The sequence below is a fragment of the Schistocerca piceifrons genome, chromosome 1, assembly GCF_021461385.2.
Source record: "Schistocerca piceifrons isolate TAMUIC-IGC-003096 chromosome 1, iqSchPice1.1, whole genome shotgun sequence".
Taxonomy (NCBI): Eukaryota; Metazoa; Arthropoda; class Insecta; order Orthoptera; family Acrididae; genus Schistocerca; species Schistocerca piceifrons.
The window spans coordinates 1,243,445,169-1,243,464,784 of record NC_060138.1 but is presented as its reverse complement, the minus strand read 5'-3'; positions in this window follow the sequence as shown (position 1 = coordinate 1,243,464,784).

The following is a 19,616-nucleotide window of genomic DNA, read 5'->3' as shown; positions in this document are numbered from 1 at the left end:
AAAGTAATGTCAGTGGGAAAGAGATATAAACAGATTGAATGCCAAATAGGAGGAACAAAGTTAGAACAGGTGGACGGTTTCAAGTACTTAGGATGCATATTCTCACAGAATGGCAACATAGTGAAAGAAATGGAAGCAAGGTGTAGCAAAGCTAATGCAGTGAGCGCTCAGCTACGATCTACTCTCTTCTGCAAGAAGGAAGTCAGTACCGAGACTAAGTTATCTGTGCACCGTTCAATCTTTCGACCAACTTTGTTGTATGGGAGCGAAAGCTGGGTGGATTCAGGTTACCTTATCAACAAGGTTGAGGTTACGCATATGAAAGTAGCTAGGATGATTGCAGGTACTAGTAGATGGGAACAATGGCAGGAGGGTGTGCACAATGAGGAAATCAAAGAAAAACTGGGAATGAGCTCTATAGATGTAGCAGTCAGGGCGAAAAGGCTTAGATGGTGGGGTCATGTTATACGCATGGGAGAAGCAAGGTTACCCAAGAGACACATGGGTTCAGCAGTAGGGGGTAGGAGGAGTCGGGGCAGACCAAGGAGAAGGTACCTGGATTCAGTTAAGAATGATTATGAAGTAATAGGCTTAACATAATAAGAGGCACCAATGTTAGCACTGAATAGGGGGTCATGGAGGAATTTTATAAGAGGGACTATGCTCCAGACTGAACGCTGAAAGGCATAATCAGTCTTAAATGATGATGATGATGATGATGATGTTAATATCATAATCACATCTTAGTAGTCATACTCAACTTCCTACAATACAGGGCCACCATAATTAAAGCTGCAGTTTCAAAATTCCGTAGAAAGAGAACGGCTGCTTAGAACGATATCAAATTTGAGGCAGGGAGAAACGTCATGTAACAAAAAAATTTAACGAAAATTTTACCAACAGAAGGCACTGTAAGCGTCTTAATGTAAATGGGGTCGGCTACAAATGACAGATAAATCGCAATACAACGGCTGTAGTTTGAGTGCCACATTACGGCATCCATACTCTGCAACGTGCATGACTGCCCAAGTTCGACAGTCAATAGTCGTGGTACTGTTACTTATGTAAACTCATACAGCACGGCAAGATCATACCAAATCGGTTGGAGGAAACCGGTTTTTAATTTTCCTTAGACCAAAAAGTAGATGAAATCTGTTTTTAATTGTCTTGGTGACAACTGCATAAAAAGCAAAATGGCATCAGTTTCTGTCGCTAGACTGGCGCGAGATATTTTCAATATTTTCTGCCACAAGCTGAAATCGAGAAACAGTATGTTCCACAACATATCGGAGTGTCTCGGGGGTCAGGTTCAGAAGGCGTTGCGCAGTGCTTGCGTTCGGTTCAGCTACGTTCGCTACTGGAGCACTGAACACGCCATCTTTCAGGTCACCCCACAGCCAGAAGTCACGTATTAGGGTCTGGACAGCCAGGCTGAAAGGAAATGACGGACGGTAATTCTAGCATTTGTGAAATGCTTCTGGAGCAGCCGCTTCAGTAGCTGTACAGTGAGCAGAGGGGCACCATCTTGTATAAAAATTATCTGATTCAAACAGGGACGCTGTTGAAGGATTAGAATGAGGTTGGTGCCTAAAAGACTATCATAGCGCTTATCAGTGACGGTATAGGTAACAGGACCCTCAGGACTCTTGTTCTCGGAAAAAATACGGCCATTCGATAAACGATGCCGTCAAACCGCAAGACAGAGTCACTTTTGCAGAATGAAGTGGCACCGGTTGACGCGCGTGCAGATTTTCCGTTGCCCACATTCTGCAAATCTGCTTATTGACATGCACTTGGAGATGGGATTGTTCTTTATCTGACCACAAAATGTTCCGTGGCCATTCGCTGGTCACTTCCATGCGAGCAAGAAAATCCAGGGTAAACGTTTGTCTTGCAGGCAGGTCAGCACGAAGCAACTTCTGAACATGGGTGATCTTGTATGCATTGCAAATGGAGATCGATATCTACATCTACACGGTTACTCTGCAAATCACATTTAAGTGCCTGGCAGAGGGTTAATCGAACCACCTTCACAATTATCTATTATTCCAATCTCGTATTCTGCGCAGAAAGGATGAACACCTATATCTTTCCGTACGAGCTCTGATTTCCCTTATTTTATCGTGGTGATCGTTCCCCCCAATGTAGGCTCGTGTCAATAAAATATTTTCGCATTCGGAGGAGAAAGATGGTGATTGGAATTTCGCGAGAAGATTCCGTCGCAACGAAAAACTCCTTCCTTTTAATGATGTCCAGTCGAAATCCTGCATCACGTCCGTGACACTCTCTTCCATATTTCGAGATAATACAAAACGTGCTGCCCTTCTTTGAACTTTTTCGATGTACTCCGTCAGTCCTATCTGGTAAGGATCCCACACCGCGCAGCAGTATTCTAAAACAGGACGGACAAGCGTTGTGTAGGCAGTCTCCTTAGAAGGTCTGTTACATTTTCAAAACGTGTCCTGCCAATAAAACGCAGTCTTTGGTTAGCCTTTTCCATAACATTTTCTATGTGTTCCTTCCAATTTAAGTTGTTCGTAATTGTAATACCTAGGTATTTAGTTGTATTTACGGCTTTTAGATTAGACCGATTTATCCTGTAACCGAAGTTTAACGGATTCCTTTTACCACTCATGTGGATGACCTCACACTTTTCGTTATTTAGGGTCAACTGCCACTTTTAGCACCATTCAGATATTTTTCTAAATCGTTTTGCAGTTAGTTTTGATCTTCTGATGACTTTATTAATCGATAAACGACAGCTACATCTGCAAACAACCGAAGACGGCTGCTCAGAGTGTCTCCTAAATCGTTTATATAGAAAAGGAACAGCAAAGGGCCTATATCACTACCTTGGGGAACGCCAGAAATCACTTCTGTTTTACTCGATGACTTTCCGTCAGTTACTACGAACTGTGACCTCTTTGACAGGAAATCACAGATCCAGTCACATAACTAAGACGATTCTCCATAAGCACGCAATTTCACTACGATCCGCTTGCGTGGTACAGTGTCAAAAGCCTTCCCGGAAATCCAGAAATACGGAATCGATCTGAAATCCCTTGTCAGTAGCACTCTACACTTCATCTGAATAAAGAGCTAGTTGTGTTTCACAGGAACGATGTTTTCTAAACCCATGTTGACTGTGTGTCAATAGACCTTTTCCTTCGAGGTAATTCATAATGTTCGAACACAATATATGTTCTAAACTCCTGCTGCATATCGACGTAAACGATATGGGCCTGTAATTTAGTGGATTACTCCTACTACCTTTCTTGAGTATTGGTGTGACCTGTGCAACTTTCCGGTCTTTGGGTACGAATCTTTCGTCGAGCGAAAGGTTGTATATGATTGTTAAGCATGGGGCTACTGCATCAGCGTACTCCGAAAGGAACCTAATTGGTATACAGTCTGGACCAGAAGACTTGCTTTTATTAAGTGATTTGAGTTGCTTCAATATTCCGAGGATATTTCCTTCTACGTTACTCATGTTGGCAGGTGTTCTCGATTCGAATTCTAGAATATTTACCTCGTCTTCTTTTGTGCACGATGTTTTGTAGGATTTTATGGGCCGTGCTGGCAGCTATGTGCAACGTTCGGGGAATGCCCCGTGCACTGCTTGTAATCACACCATCACTCGACCCCTCCTGCAATGCTGTGGCTACATCTTCCACAGAATTGGATCAACTGCTTTCCTTCCTTGTCAAACTGCACGCCAAAAGACCCTGTCTTTCCTAATTATATTATCATTTTCTCCATACCCTTACCAGACGTCGGCCCAGTAATTACTTTCATACACTTGAGTGCCTGGACCGAGCGGGGCAGTGCAGAGGTTTGCACGCTGTACTCTCATTATGGATTTTTATTAAAAATGGAACTCCTGCAGCTGTACTTAAGATTTTATATTTATTTGCCTACTAGTTTCGACGTTGCGTCAACGCCATCTTCAGGCCCTATATAACAACACCATATAAAACAAACAATAAGACACATCAGTAGTCTGTGAGCTAGTGTACAAAATATATTATAAAGTCATTAAAAGTAGTTACATTTCGTTCATTTTCGCTAAGATGCAATTTACCTCGACATTAACAATTTTTTTTGTGGTACAAACAAGTACAAATGATGTTAAATAGTCAGGTTATTTCCGTTATAGATCAATACGAGACATTTGATAAAAACGGGGGTATATATAAGTCTAGGTGACATGCCATTACTCTTAGAGATAATAATATAGGCATAAAACAGTACTAAAATTGTGTTAAAAAGGAGGTCACCCTAAAACTCTTCTTTGTGTGTACAGTTTCACTAACAGGAAGGAAAATATGCATTGCCAATCAGACATGTGTAAGGTATGATTCCATTGTTTATAAATAGTGGTGGGATAGGTGGGAAGTATTTACGTTTGCATAACACTGTATCGTCATCACTATAAAGTAACAAAGTGCAACAGGATACTGAAACAACATAACTCATAACGATACGAAACACAAGTGAGGAGGAACTGTAAGAAAGGTATGGAACCCAGTTAATATATTTAAAGGTAGTCAATGGTGTAAAATAGATGCTTATGAGTCAATTCATTAATCTACTCATTTCCAACAAGAGAAATGTAAGCCAACATGCCACCAAATCGTACCATTTCAATGTCGGTTCCTCATTTAAGGCCGTGACCCAGGTCTAAGGTAATCTAACTCTAACATGCCCGCATTAGTAAAAGAACGCTCAAGTACATAATGATGCTCCAAATAGAAGTAAACATGGTGATGTCAGTCGAAACGGTTCGTCACATGTGTAAAATACTTGTAATTCCTCTAATAACTAATTACTAAAGAAGAGTACACAGTAAACTGCACAAAGTATAACTCTCATATTGTTATACGTAATCCAGTCCAGGGTTGACATAAGTTAACAACAATCGTTGAAATGCCTAATCACCCACTTACTTGGACGACTAAAGTCTAACATTTTCATCATCACTGCAGCAAATGTTCTCACTTGTTTCACCTATCTTTATAAACGTGTTCCTGTATAAAATTACTAGTTTAAATGTGTTGATTATCCACACATTTACCAGAACGATCATGAGGTAGGGGGGGTGGGGGGTAAAACTGTACTGAATAAAAGGCTCATCAAATGATTAGGATAAAACTGGATTATAGCACTGACTCGTATAAACGGAAGATGCTAATCTGTTAAAGTATAGATTCACAGAAGCTCTCCTGCTCTCCTCATTCTGGAAACATCTCCCAGGCTGTGGCTAAGCCATGTCTCCGCAATATCCTTTCTTCCACGAGTGTTAGTTCCGCTAGGTTCGCAGGAGAGCTTCTGTGAAGTTTGGAAAGTAGGAGACGAGGTACTGGCGGAAGTACAGCTGTGAGGACGGGTCGTGAGTCGTGCTTGGGTAGCTCAGTCGGTAGAGCACTTGCCGGCGAAAGGCAAAGGTCCCGAATTCGAGTGTCGGTCCGGCACACAGTTTTAATCTGCCAGGAAATTTCATATCAGCGCACACTCCGCTGCTGAGTGAAAATCTCATTCTGGAAACATCTCCCAGGCTGTGGCTAAGGCATGTCTCCGCAGTATCCTTTCGTCCAGGAGTGTTGTTCCTGCAAGGTTGGCAGGAGAGTTTCTAGAAAGTTTGGAAGGTAGGAGACGATGTACTAGCGGAAGTAAAGCTGTGAGGACCCGTCGTGAGTCGTGCTTGGGTAGCTCAGTGCGAGGTATAACGAGATTAGCGAGGTACGCGCCCAAAAGAGGAACATAGACCGTTATTGTTTTGTATTGACAGAAGCAGGATATTTTTTTCACTATTATGCAAATAAAAGTCCACTTATTTACGTTTCCCAGAAATATTTATTTTATAAAAGTCATCGTCTTATATATTTCAAAGAAAAACAAAATGCTAGAAGCAGTTTATGTTTGTTATTGTTACAACAGACTGCAAAAAAAGTCCACTTATTTACATTTCCCAGAAATATTTTATTTTATAAAGGTCATCGTCTTATATAGAAAAAAAAATGCTACCAGCAGTTTCTGTTTGTTATTGTTACTCCATGATGTAATGAAAAGTCCACTTATTTACGTTTCCCAGAAATATTTATTATATAAAGGTCATTCTCTTATAAAAAAAATAATGCTAGAAGCAAGTTCCTGGCAGATTAAAACTGTGTGCCCGACCGAGACTCGAACTCGGGACCTTTGCCTTTCGCGGGCAAGTGCTCTACCATCTGAGTCACCGAAGCACGACTCACGCCCGGTACTCACAGCTTTACTTCTGCCAGTATCTCGTCTCCTACCTTCCAAACTTTACAGAAGCTCTCCTGGAAACCTTGCAGAACTAGCACTCCTGAAAGAAAGGATATAGCGGAGACATGGCTTAGCTGTGGCTAAGGTCTCGAGTTCGAGTCTCGGTCGGGCACACAGTTTTAATCTGCCAGGAAGTTTCATATCAGCGCACAATCCGCTGCAGAGTGAAAATCTCATTCTGGTTTCATCAACTTTTTTCCATTGCGTTTCCCTCTGCGGCAATAATAAACTGTTCAAATTTGATGTCAAATTCTGAGCAGTGGTTCTCTTTCTATAGCGTTTTATACTTGGAACTTTAGCTATGAACATCCTGTATTTTCTGCGCATATAGTCCAATTTCTAATTTTTCCCTACGTTTCTTGCCGTATACGGCACCCTCTGGATGGTTCAAATGGCTCTGAGCACTATGCGACTTAACTTCGGAGGTCATCAGTCGCCTAGAACTTAGAACTAATTAAACCTAACTAACCTAAGGACATCACACACATCCATGCCCGAGGCAGGATTCGAACCTGCGAGCGTAGCAGTCGCTCGGCTCCATACTGTAGCGCCTAGAACCGCACGGCCAGCAACCTCTGGAGCATGAAAGTTAATTCCCTGGTGTCTTTTACACGTGCCCACCAACAAACTTCAGGTGCTGTTGATAATTCTTCCGGGTTATACAGGGTGTTACAAAAAGGTACGGCCAAACTTTCAGGAAACATTCCTCACACACAAATAAAGAAAAGATGTTATGTGGACATGTGTCCGGAAACGCTTATTTCCATGTTAGAGCTCATTTTAGTTTCGTCAGTATGTCCTGTACTTCCTCGATTCACCGCCAGTTGGCCCAATTGAAGGAAGGTAATGTTGACTTCGGTGCTTGAGTTGACATGCGACTCATTGCTCTAGCAATGATGCGATCTGTGTTTAATATGAACCTGTCTTTAACAAGAACGATATTTTCTGAATCTCTGCTGACTGTGATTCAATAGATCGTTTACTTCGAGGTAATTCATAATGTTCGAACACAATTGTGTTCCAAAATCCTACAGTAAGTCCATGTCCGTGATAGGGGCCTGTAACTCAGCTGTCTGTTCATATATCCTTTCTTAAGTATTGGCGCCAGCTGTGCAACTTTCCAGTATTCAGGTACGTAACTTCCGTCGAGCGGCCAGTAGTATACGAATGCTAAGTATGGGGTTATTATATCACTATACTCAGGAAGGAGCGTAACTCGTGTACAAACTGAACTGGAAGACTTCCTTTAATTAAGTGATTTCAGCTGGTTTAGTACATCTAGGAATCCACTTTTGAGTTACTGATGCCTACAGCTGTGCTTGTTTCCATTTCTGAAAGATTTAGTTCGTCTTCTTTGGTGAAGGAATTTCGGAAATCCGTATTTACACTACTGGCCATTAAAATTGCTACAAAACGAAGATGACGTGCTACAGACGAGAAATTTAACCGACAGAAAGAAGACGCTGTGATATGCAAATGATTAGCTTTTCAGAGCATTCATACAAGGTTGGCGCCGGTGGCGACATTTTCAACGTGCTGAAAGTTTCCAACCGATTTCTCACGCACAAACAGCAGTTGACCGGCGTTGCCTGGTGAAAGGTTGTTGTGATACCTCGTGTAAGGAGGACAAATGCGTACCATCACGTTTCCGAGTTTGATGAAGGTCGGATTGTAGCCTATCGCGATTGCGGTTTATCGTATCGCGACATTGCTACTCGCGATGGTCGAGATCTAGTGACTGTTAGCAGAATATGGAATCGGTGGGTTCACGAGGGTAATACGGAACGCGGTGCTGGATCCCAACGGCCTCGTATCACTAGCAGTCGAGATGACAGGCATCTTATCCGCATGGCTGTAACGGATCGTGCAGCCACGTCTCGATCCCTGAGTCAACAGATGGGGACGTTTGCATGGACTATCAGCTCGGAGACCATGGCTGCGGTTACCATTGACGCTGCATAACAGACAGGAGCGCCTGCGATGGTGTACTCAACAACGAACCTGGGTGCACGAATGGCAAAACACCATTTTTTCGGATGAATCCCGGGTTCTGTTTACAGCATCATGATGGTCGCATCCGTGTTTGGCGACATCGAGGTGAACGCACATTGGAAGCGTGTATTCGTCATTGCCATACTGGAGTATCACGCGGCGTGACGGTATGGGGTGCCATTGTTTACACGTTTGTGTTGACGGCACTTTGAACAGTGGACGTTACATTTCAGATGTGTTACGACCCGTGGCTTTACCCTTCATTCGATCCCTACGAAACCCTACATTTCAGCAGATTATACACGACCGCATGTTGCAGGTCATGTACGGGCCTTACTGGATACAGAATATGTACGACTGTTGCCCTGGCCAACACATCCTCCAGATCTCTCACCAACTGAAAACGTCTGGTCAATGGTGGCCTAGCAACTGGCTCGTCACAATACGCCAGTCACTACTCTTGATTAACTGCGGTATCGTGTTGAAGCTGTAAGGGCAGCTGTACCTGTACACGGCATCCGAGCTCTGTTTGACTCAATGCCCAGGCGTATCATGGCCGTTATTGCGGCCAGAGGTGGTTGTTCTGGGTACTGATTTCTCAGGATCTATGCACGCAAATTGCGTGAGAATGTAAACACATGTCAGTTCTATAATAACGTACTTGTCTGCATTTCATCTTGGTGTAGCAATTTTAATGACTGATCACTAAGGGACTTAACATCTGAGGTCATCAGTCCCCTAGAACTTAGAACTACTTAAAACCTAACTAACCTAAGGACATCACACACATCCATGCCCGAGGCTGGATTCGAACCTGCGACCGGAGCGGTGGCGCGGTTCCAGACTGAAGCGCCTAGAATCGCTCGGCCACTTCGGCTGTCGCAGCTTTAGTGGCCAGTAGTGTAGCACCTCTGCTAAAGCGCAGGACTTACGCTTTACGCTAAGTGCCCATCCTTTGTGTAATCGCAGCAAGCCATACGCATCTGTCGTACTCCGAACTCTTAATACGCAAAGGACTAGTAGGGTTCGTGGTCAAATAAAGGCAACGGAAGCACCGTCCCAACAAGAGGAATGCGAAGCCTAGTTGTCGATTCAGGTTGTGTAGAGATCTGCGGAGGAAAGGCCGGACGGCGCACCTGCAATCGGTGCGCCAGCTACTTTGCGGTGCGGCGAAGAGAGACGGATGAGCGAGGTGGGGCCGGCAGGCGGTACGCCACAAAGCCGGCGGCCTCGCTGAGAAGCCGCGTGGCGGGCCGCGGCCTCGGTATTTGTCACCAAGGTGAGCCTTCCAGGGGACACGCCGGCCGGCGGTGGGCGCGCCGCGGCCTTCGCCGCTGCGAGGATCGCACACCGGGTGTAGGGACGCGTGCGGCGCGCAGCTGCGAACCTGGCCTCGCCTCGTCACTCATCCGTTCCCTCCTCGTGTAGTATGCCGTCACCTCAAGTGTACAATGAAGGCTTTCACGACCAGGTGGTACTGTTGTTGATAATTCTTCCGGGTTATATGGCAGTGGTCCATGGAATTCTTCTATTCCTAACGTTTCGTCCAATACCTACATGGACATCTTCAGAGGTATGGCTGGTCCTGTACACTCAGCAGGCCCAGCCATACCTCTGAAGATGTCCAACGTAGTACGAGGTGCATTCAGTTCTAAGGCCTGCGATTTTTTTCTCCGGACTGGAAAGAGATAGAAACATGCGCATTGTTTTAAAATGAGGCCGCGTTCATTGTCAATACGTCCCAGAGATGGCAGCACCGTACGGCAGATGGAATTTAACCGCTAGCGGCGAGAATGAGAACTGCTTTAAATACTTAAAATGGCGACGTTTTCCTTACTTGAACAGCGTGCAATCATTCATTTTCTGAATTTGCGTGGTGTGAAACCAATTGAAATTCATCGACAGTTGAAGGAGACATGTGGGGATGGAGTTATGGATGTGTCGAAAGTGCGTTCGTGGGTGCGACAGTTTAATGAAGGCAGAACATCGTGTTACAACAAACCGAAACAAACTCGGGCTCGCACAAGCCGGTCTGACGACATGATCGAGAAAGTGGAGAGAGTTGTTTTCGGGGATCGCCGAATGACGGTTGAACAGATCGCCTCCAGAGTTGGCATTTCTGTGGGTTCTGTGCACACAATCCTGCATGACGACCTGAAAATGCGAAAAGTGTCATCCAGGTGGGCGCCACAAATGCTGACGGACGACCACATGGCTACATGTGTGGCATGTTGCACAACGACAGCATGAATGGGACTTTCTTTTCGTCGATTGTGACAATGGATGAGACGTGGATGCCATTTTTCAATCCAGAAACAAAGCACCAGTCAGCTCAATGGAAGCACACAGATTCACCGCCACCAAAAAAATTTCGGGTAACCGCCAGTGCTGAAAAAATCATGGTGTCCATGTTCTGGGACAGCAAGGGCGTAATCCTTACCCATTGCGTTCCAAAGGGCACTACGGTAACAGGTGCATCCTAAGAAAATGTTTTGAAGAACAAATTCCTTCCTGCACTCCAACAAAAACGTCCGGGAAGGTCTGCGCGTGTGCTGTTTCACCAAGACAACGCACCCGCATATCGAGCTAACGTTACGCAGTTTCTTCGTGATAACAACTTTGAAGTGATTCCTCATGCACCCTACTCACCTGACCTGGCTCCTAGTGACTTTTGGCTTTTTCCAATAATGAAAGACACTCTCCGTGGCCACACATTCGCCAGCCGTGCTGCTATTGCCTCAGCGATTTTCCAGTGGTCAAAACAGACTCCTAAAGAAGCCGTCGCCGCTGCCATGGAATCATGGCGTCAGCGTTGTCAAAAATGTGTACGTCTGCAGGGCGATTACGTTGAGAAGTAACGTCAGTTTCATCGATTTCGCGTGAGTAGGTAATTAGAAAAAAAATCGGAGGCCTTAGAACTTGAATGCACCTCGTATATAAACTATTTAGGAGACAATCTGGGCAGCCGTCTTGGATTGTTTGCTCATGATGTTCTCATTTGCCATCTACTAAAAAGATGATCAAAAACAAATGGGCAAGATAATTTAGGCAACATGATGCAAAAATTGGCAGTCAGCTGTAAATAAAGAAACGTGTGAGGTGATCCATAAGCGTTATGAATGGAATCCGTTAAATTCCGTTTACACGATACAACAAACAAATATGAAGACTGTCAAGGCAAATAAGTACATAGGTATTACAATTACGAATAGTTTAAATTCGAAAGCTGATATAGATAATGTTGTAGGAAAGGTGAATCGTAAACTGTGTTTTATTATCAGAACACTCAGAAGATGTAACCGCCGACACCGCACATGTTCGTCTGGAATATTGCTGCGCGGTGTGGGATCCGTACCAGATAGGACGACGGAGTTGGGCAGGCCGTTTTGTACTATTGCGAAGTAGGGGAGAGTGTCACAAATATGATAGGCGACTGCGCGGTGGTAACCAATAAAGAAAAAGACGTCTTTAGTTACAAAAAGATTTTTTTAAGAACTTTCAATCAACAACTTTCTCGTCGGAATGCAAAAATATTTTATTGACGCCCACCTACGTAGGAAGAAATGATCATAGTAACAAAAAAGATACACTACAGTCCTACCGGAAAGATTTAAGTGTTCGTTTTTCAAACTCGCGTTTCGAGAGCGGAACGTAAAGGAAATTGTTTGAAAAATGGCTCTGAGCACTATGGGACTTAACATCTGTGGTCATCAGTCCCCTAGAACTACTTAAACCTAACTAACCTAAGGACATCACACACATCCATGCCCGAGGCAGGATTCGAACCGCTAGACCACCGCGGCCGGCAATTGTTTGAAAGTGGTTCGATGAACCCTCTGCTAGGCACTTAAGTGTGAATTGTAAAACAGATATCTAGACATACACCGACAGAAAAAATAAACGCAATACCAAGAAGGAGTCGTGCGAAAAAAGCGATAGTTGGTAGGCGTATTTCTATATCTGAAAGATGATGTGGTCTTCAAATTTCGCACCAGTCGCGTAAAAGTGGCGCTCGTACCGCCACTTTGAGAATGCAGTTCAGGTTGGCTTTAAACACACGCTTTAACGGTCGTCAGCGTTAGTTAACTTTGTGAACAGACGTGGTGGGTTGATGTTACTCAAGAATGCCTTTAAGGCAACAAAGACACGCCATTATCAATACCTTCACGTGAAAGAGTCGTGTAATAGGGCTACGAGAAGCTGGATGTTTCTTTTGCGATATTGCAGAAAAGATTGGCAGGAATGTAGCTACTGTACATTATTGCTGGACGTGGTGCTCATGAGAATATGCGGTCTCAAGAAGATCGGGGTCTGGACGGCCACTTGGCACTACCGAGAGGGAAGAGCGTCGTGTTAGGCGTATGGCTCTGACGCACCGTACTGCATCCACAGCAGCAATTTGTGCAACAGTTAGCGCCACAATCAGACAACGAACTGTTGCAAGTGGCTTACTTGAAAGACAGCTCTGAGCCAGACGTCCTGTAGAGTGCATTACACTGACCCCAAACCACCACCATTTGCGATTTCATTGTTATCAATAGAGAGCTCACTGGAGGGCAGGGTGGAAGTCTGTTGTACTTTATTATGAAAACTGGTTCTGCCTCGGTGCCAGTGATGGCAGTGTGTTGGTTAGAAGGAGGCCAGTTGATGACCTGCAACCAGCCTGTCTGCGAACTGGACACACGGGACCTGTATCAAGTGTCATGGACTGGGGTGTGATTTCGTGTGACAGTGGGACCACTCTCGTGGTTATCCCACGCACTCTGACTGCAAATTTGTACGTCAATGTGGTGATTCGATCTGGTATCCTGCCATTCATGAACAGCATTGCAGGTGGTGTTTTCCAACACGATAACTGTCGCTCCCATACAGTTGTTGTAATTCATCATACTCTGTCGACATGTTTTCTTTGTCTGCTCGATCACCAGATCTGTCTCCAGTCGAGCGCATGTGGGACATCATCGGAGGACAACTCCAGCGTCGTGCCCAAACAGCATTAAACGTCCCCGCATAAGTTCAACAAGCATGGAACTCCATCCCGCAATCTGACATCCGGCACCTGTACAGCACAACGCATGCACGTTTTCCTGGTTTTATTGAACATTCTGGCGGTTACACCGGTTGCTCATGTATCAGCATTTCACATCTGCAGTGGCTTATCTCGCACTTACATTAACCTGTGGTTTTTGCAATGTTAAGCACTTTGACATGCGGCTTTTCGCGGATGATGCTGTAGTGTACAGAGAAACTGCAGCATTAGAAAATTGCAGTGAAATGCAGGAAGATCTGCAGCAGTTAGGCACTTGGTGCAGGGAGTGGCAACTGACCCTTAACATAGATAAATGTAATGTATTGCGAATACGTAGAAAGAAGGATCCCTTATTGTATGATTATATGATAGCGGAACAAACACTCGCAGCAGTTACTTTTGTAAAATATCTGGAAGTATGCGTACGGAACGATTTGAAGTGGAATGATCATATAAAATTAATTGTTGGTAAGGTGGGCACCGGGTTGAGATTCATTGGGAGAGTCCTTAGAGAATGTAGTCCATCAACAAAGGAGGTGGCTTACAAAACGCTCGTTCGACCTGTACTTGAGTATTGCTCATCAGTGTGGGATCCGTACCAGGTCGGGTTGACAGAGGAGATAGAGAAGATCCAAAGAAGAGCGGCGCGTTTCGTCACAGGGTTATTTGGTAAGCGTGGTAGCGTTACGGAGATGTTTAGCAAACTCAAGTGGCAGGCTCTGCAAGAGAGGCGCTCTGCATCGCGGTGTAGCTTGCTGTCCGGGTTTCCAGAGGGTGCGTTTCTGGATGAGGTATCGAATATATTGCTGCCTCCTACTTATACCTCCCGAGGAGATCACGAATGAAAATTAGAGAGATTCGAGCGCGCACGGAGGGTTTCCGGCAGTCGTTCTTCCCGCGAACCATACGCGACTGGAACAGGAAAGGGAGGTAATGACAGTGGCACGTAAAGTGCTCTCCACCACACACCGTTGGGTGGCTTGCGGAGTATAAATGTAGATGTAAATGTAGAACATGTTACCTGCGCATATGTATGCCCGCAATTTCTTTACTCCATTTTAATTATTTTTGATGTTGCGTTTTTCTTTCTGCCAAAGTAGCCATAGATCGTAATACTACGCAAAACGTAGCCCGAGGCAAACACCAAACATAGTACAAGTTCACAGATTGACAGCTAACGTATATCCCGCAACCGTGAAAGAATGATTTTAAGGCGGCCTTGTTGTCATTGAGCGGACGGTTTCTGCACACCATGGGACAACCCTATGTGACATGATCTGGCTCGTTGCTGTGTACTAGCTTCCTGAGTCACTAGCTACAGAACCAATCGTCTGCATCGTTCTTTATGCTACAAATAAGAAATGTAAGACCTACGTGCACTGAACGTATAATACGTTTGTGAGACGACAGTCAAACTCTCCGGAATCCGTGTCCTCTCCTTTCCTTTCAGCTGGAGCTAAGTGCGGTGCCGTTCACTCTATATTACCTTGGGACGAATGTGCCACGACATATATCACACATATGATTAACTTACTGGACAAAATATTACTCACGTCCTTAAAAGAGCACTGCAGACGGTGTGAAACTAGTACTAGCCGATCATGTAGCCCTCCACCGCTGCGTTAGTCATGCCAGTCAAATGGTTTGTAAGATCCATTCCATTTTACAGTATCATCCCAGTAAAAAGGGTCGACGTGGAGACGTGACGGAATGGACATGCCCAACACAACACTGTGAATGCAGCTGCCTCGTCTGTTTGTGCGTTACCTCAGACTGACCAACGTGTCTACAAGCAACTGTGTCACTCGCTGCCAGGTGGCATGGAGCAAGCACAGGACAAACTAACAGGGACCGGAGGCGACTGGCACGGCTAGCCAATTAGAATTGTTTCCGAACCTGTCACGAATTGCTGCCGTCAGTGAATTCACCCAGTTTTAGAAAGAACCTCGAGAAGGGAACTGCATGTAAAACCGACAAGAATTACTTCTATCAGTGAATGCAGATCCACCTCAACCACTTTTCTAACGTTGCAAAGGGAACCCTATTCAACTGCCATTTGTTGTTGTGTGTCCCGCAAAAGACCACTGCTCACTGCTAAAACAACACAGAAACCGGAAAGTAACTGGCTTGCGGCGAATAATGTTGTCCGACGAGTGGCTATTTCACCTCTTTTCAAGTGATGCGAGGTGTCGAATGCACCGACAGAGTCGATTACCTCGCATTGTGTGGAAGGTACAGTTGAGGCTGTATGTACAGGGTTATTACAAATGATTGAAGCGATTTCACAGCTCTACAATAACTTTATTATTTGAGATATTTTCACAATGCTTTGCACACACATACAAAAACTCAAAAAGTTTTTTTAGGCATTCACAAATGTTCGATATGTGCCCATTTAGTGATTCGGCAGACATCAAGCCGATAATCAAGTTCCTCCCACACTCGGCGCAGCATGTCCCCATCAATGAGTTCGAAAGCATCGTTGATGCGAGCTCGCAGTTCTGGCACGTTTCTTGGTAGAGGAGGTCTAAACGCTGAATCTTTCACATAATCCCATAGAAAGAAATCGCATGGGGCTAAGTCGGGAGAGCGTGGAGGCCATGACCTGAATTGCTGATCATGATCTCCACCACGACCGATCCATCGGTTTTCCAATCTCATGTTTAAGAAATGCCGAACATCATGATGGAAGTGCGGTGGAGCACCATCCTGTTGAAAGATGAAGTCGCCGCTGTCGCTCTCCAGTTGTGGCATGAGCCAATTTTCCAGCATGTCCAGATACACGTCTCCTGCAACGTTTTTTTCGCAGAAGAAAAAGGGGCCGTAAACTTTAAACCGTGAGATTGCACAAAACACGTTAACTTTTGGTGAATTGCGAATTTGCTGCACGAATGCGTGAGGATTCTCTACCACCCAGATTCGCACATTGTGTCTGTTCACTTCACCATTAAGAAAACATGTTGCTTCATCACTGAAAACAAGTTTCGCACTGAACGCATCCTCTTCCATGAGCTGTTGCAACCGCGCCGAAAATTCAAAGCGTTTGACTTTGTCACCGGGTGTCAGGGCTTGTAGCAATTGTAAACGGTAAGGCTTCTGCTTGAGCCTTTTCCGTAAGATTTTCCAAACCGTCGGCTGTGATACGTTTAACTCCCTGCTTGCTCTATTCGTCGACTTCCGCGGGCTACGCGTGAAACTTGCCCGCACGCGTTCAACCGTTTCTTCGCTCACTGCAGGCCGACCCGTTGATTTCCTCTTACAGAGGCATCCAGAAGCTTTAAACTGCGCATACCATCGCCGAATGGAGTTAGCAGTTGGTGGATCTATGTTGAACTTCGTCCTGAAGTGTCGTTGCACTGTTATGACTGACTGATGTGAGTCCATTTCAAGCACGACATACGCTTTCTCGGCTCCTGTCGCCACTTTGTCTCACTGCGCTCTCGAGCGCTCTGGCGGCAGAAACCTGAAGTGCGGCTTCAGCCGAACAAAACTTTATGAGTTTTTCTACGTATCTGTAGTGTGTCGTGACCATATGTCAATGAATCGAGCTACAGCGAATTTATGAAATCGCTTCAATCATTTGTAATAGCCCTGTACTTCTGTATCACGATGTTGGCCCACTCATTCAAGCTACGATTAAAATCAGTCTTGACCTTTATTTACACAGTCTCGGTGAGTAAATATTGTCCTTTCTTCTCGATCTATATGACGAGTATGATGTTCACACTCCCGTCTTCCAAGGTGACAGCACCCGTGTTGCACGCATGCGTCCTTGGTTTGACACACACTCAGGCATGCTACTGCATGTTGAGATTCGCTATATAACGGAGCTTTACACCCAACAGCTCGTAGTGTAACAATACCCATTCGCAATGAAATTAATTTAAGACGATGAGCAATATGGCAGATATCTGTGATTTTCCTAAACCCCAGAAGTACGTCCTGTTCCTCAGACACCGAAAAAGGAATGTCAACAGATAATGGTTTTGTTGCTTCGCAGCCAAACGATTAATAGGAAAGTATTTATGGCTATTTTTGCGAAAGCGTATCTCATATAAGATGACAGGCATCAGAAACTTACAGCTATTCAAGCAAAAATGTTCTGGGAGATCAGGACGTATCACATTCATGTTGAAATTTCAAATGTCGACAATTAGAAACTACTGTTGGGGTTTTCTTCTGAGTTTTGTGTTGTCCACGGGTGCCTGAAAACTCAACAGAGGGGTCTAATGTCGAGTTTTGTAGATTTAAGCTTAATAAAATACGGCCTACTGACCTAAACGATTCCTCTTTCACTGTCTATAAGCCTATGATAGCTGACAGAGACTGTGCTGTTTTGAAACTCCAAGGCAGATAAAATTTTGAGAGCTACAGAACAGCGCAATCTCCGCTGCAGGGTGGAAGATTCATTCTGCCATAAATTATTGTTATAATTTTACAGATTAATTTTTGCTCCTTCCGACCGGTATGCATGTCTCGTTGATGTCTGTGACAACAAATACCGATTCTGCACCATCATTGTATGAACTGCAGAGTGAGGGGCAAGATAAACAAAGTTTCCAACAACATACAACGCCGCCCGACTCTCCTAGGATTTGGTCTTCGCATGTAATTATGTAGCGATGTCACGCTTGTGGAATGTTTCTTTTTATTTTACTTAAATACCTCTGTTAGTATGACTATTTTGCACAGAGCACAACATAATCATAACTAACACTTGGTTTAAGAATCATGAAAGAAGGTTGTATACATGGAAGAACCCTGGAGATACTAAAAGGTATCAGATAGATTATATAATGGTAAGACAGAGATTTAGGAACCAGGTTTTAAATTGTAAGACATTTCCAGGGGCAGATGTGGACTCTGACCACAATCTATTGGTTATGACCTGTAGATTAAAACTGAAGAAACTGCATAAAGGTGGGAATTTAAGGAGATGGGACCTGGATAAACTAAAAGAACCAGAGGTTGTACAGAGATTCAGGGAGAGCATAAGGGAGCAATTGACAGGAATGGGGAAATAAATACAGTAGAAGAAGAATGGGTAGCTTTGAGGGATGAAGTAGTGAAGGCAGCAGAGGATCAAGTAGGTAAAAAGACGAGGGCTAGTAGAAATCCTTGGGTAACAGAAGAAATATTGAATTTAATTGATGAAAGGAGAAAATATAAAAATGCAGTAAGTGAAACAGGCAAAAAGGAATACAAATGTCTCAAAAATGAGATCGACAGGAAGTGCAAAATGGCTAAGCAGGGATGGCTAGAGGACAAATGTAAGGATGTAGAGGCCTATCTCACTAGGGGTAGATTAGATGGGTAGATCACATAACTAATGAGGAAGTATTGAATAGGATTGGGGAGAAGAGAAGTTTGTGGCACAACTTGACCAGAAGAAGGGATCGGTTGGTAGGACATGTTCTGAGGCATCAAGGGATCACCAATTTAGTATTGGAGGGCAGCGTGGAGGGTAAAAATCGTAGGGGGAGACCAAGAGATGAATACACTAAGCAGATTCAGAAGGATGTAGGTTGCAGTAGGTACTGGGAGATGAAAAAGCTTGCACAGGATAGAGTAGCATGGAGAGCTGCATCAAACCAGTCTCAGGAATGAAGACTACAACAACAACAGTATGACTATTTTTGAGATCTCAAATGTATTTCTACATAGTAGAGATAAGTGTACCAATAAGAAAACTGTAACGATATCTCGCATAGCCGACGTAGAGTATCGATAGGAACAGGTTGGAGGCTTCCATGGGGACACGATAACGGCGTACATTCAGCTGCTCGATCCGGCTAAAATGTGACCACTCCCATGTGACACCAGTTAACACGTTCAGCCGGTGGACATTGATTTAACGGCAGCTACACCATGAGCAGGAATGTTTAAAGCGTATTTCAAAGACGTTTTCACGTGTGTTGTAGATGGTAAGTAATAAATTGGGGCTGAAGCAATGCGTGCCTGACATAAATATGAACTGCACAAGGTATGTGAGTAAACTGTATTTGTGGATAAAATGTAAACTATGAATGGAAATCAAACACACAATTAAGATATTGTGGTATGTACTAACATTAACAAAGGACACCAATTTATACTCAGTGATCAACGATATGATACTTAGTCAGGTGCGTGATCTGGATAACGGATATTACGGCACTAGAATTTCTATTATACGTACTAGAAAAGGACGTGACTAGAAAACTACCTCCATCAGATTAATAATTGACATGGAACCATCAATTACATTACAGGATCGACGAAAATAATTACCGCCTGATACTGATAGACA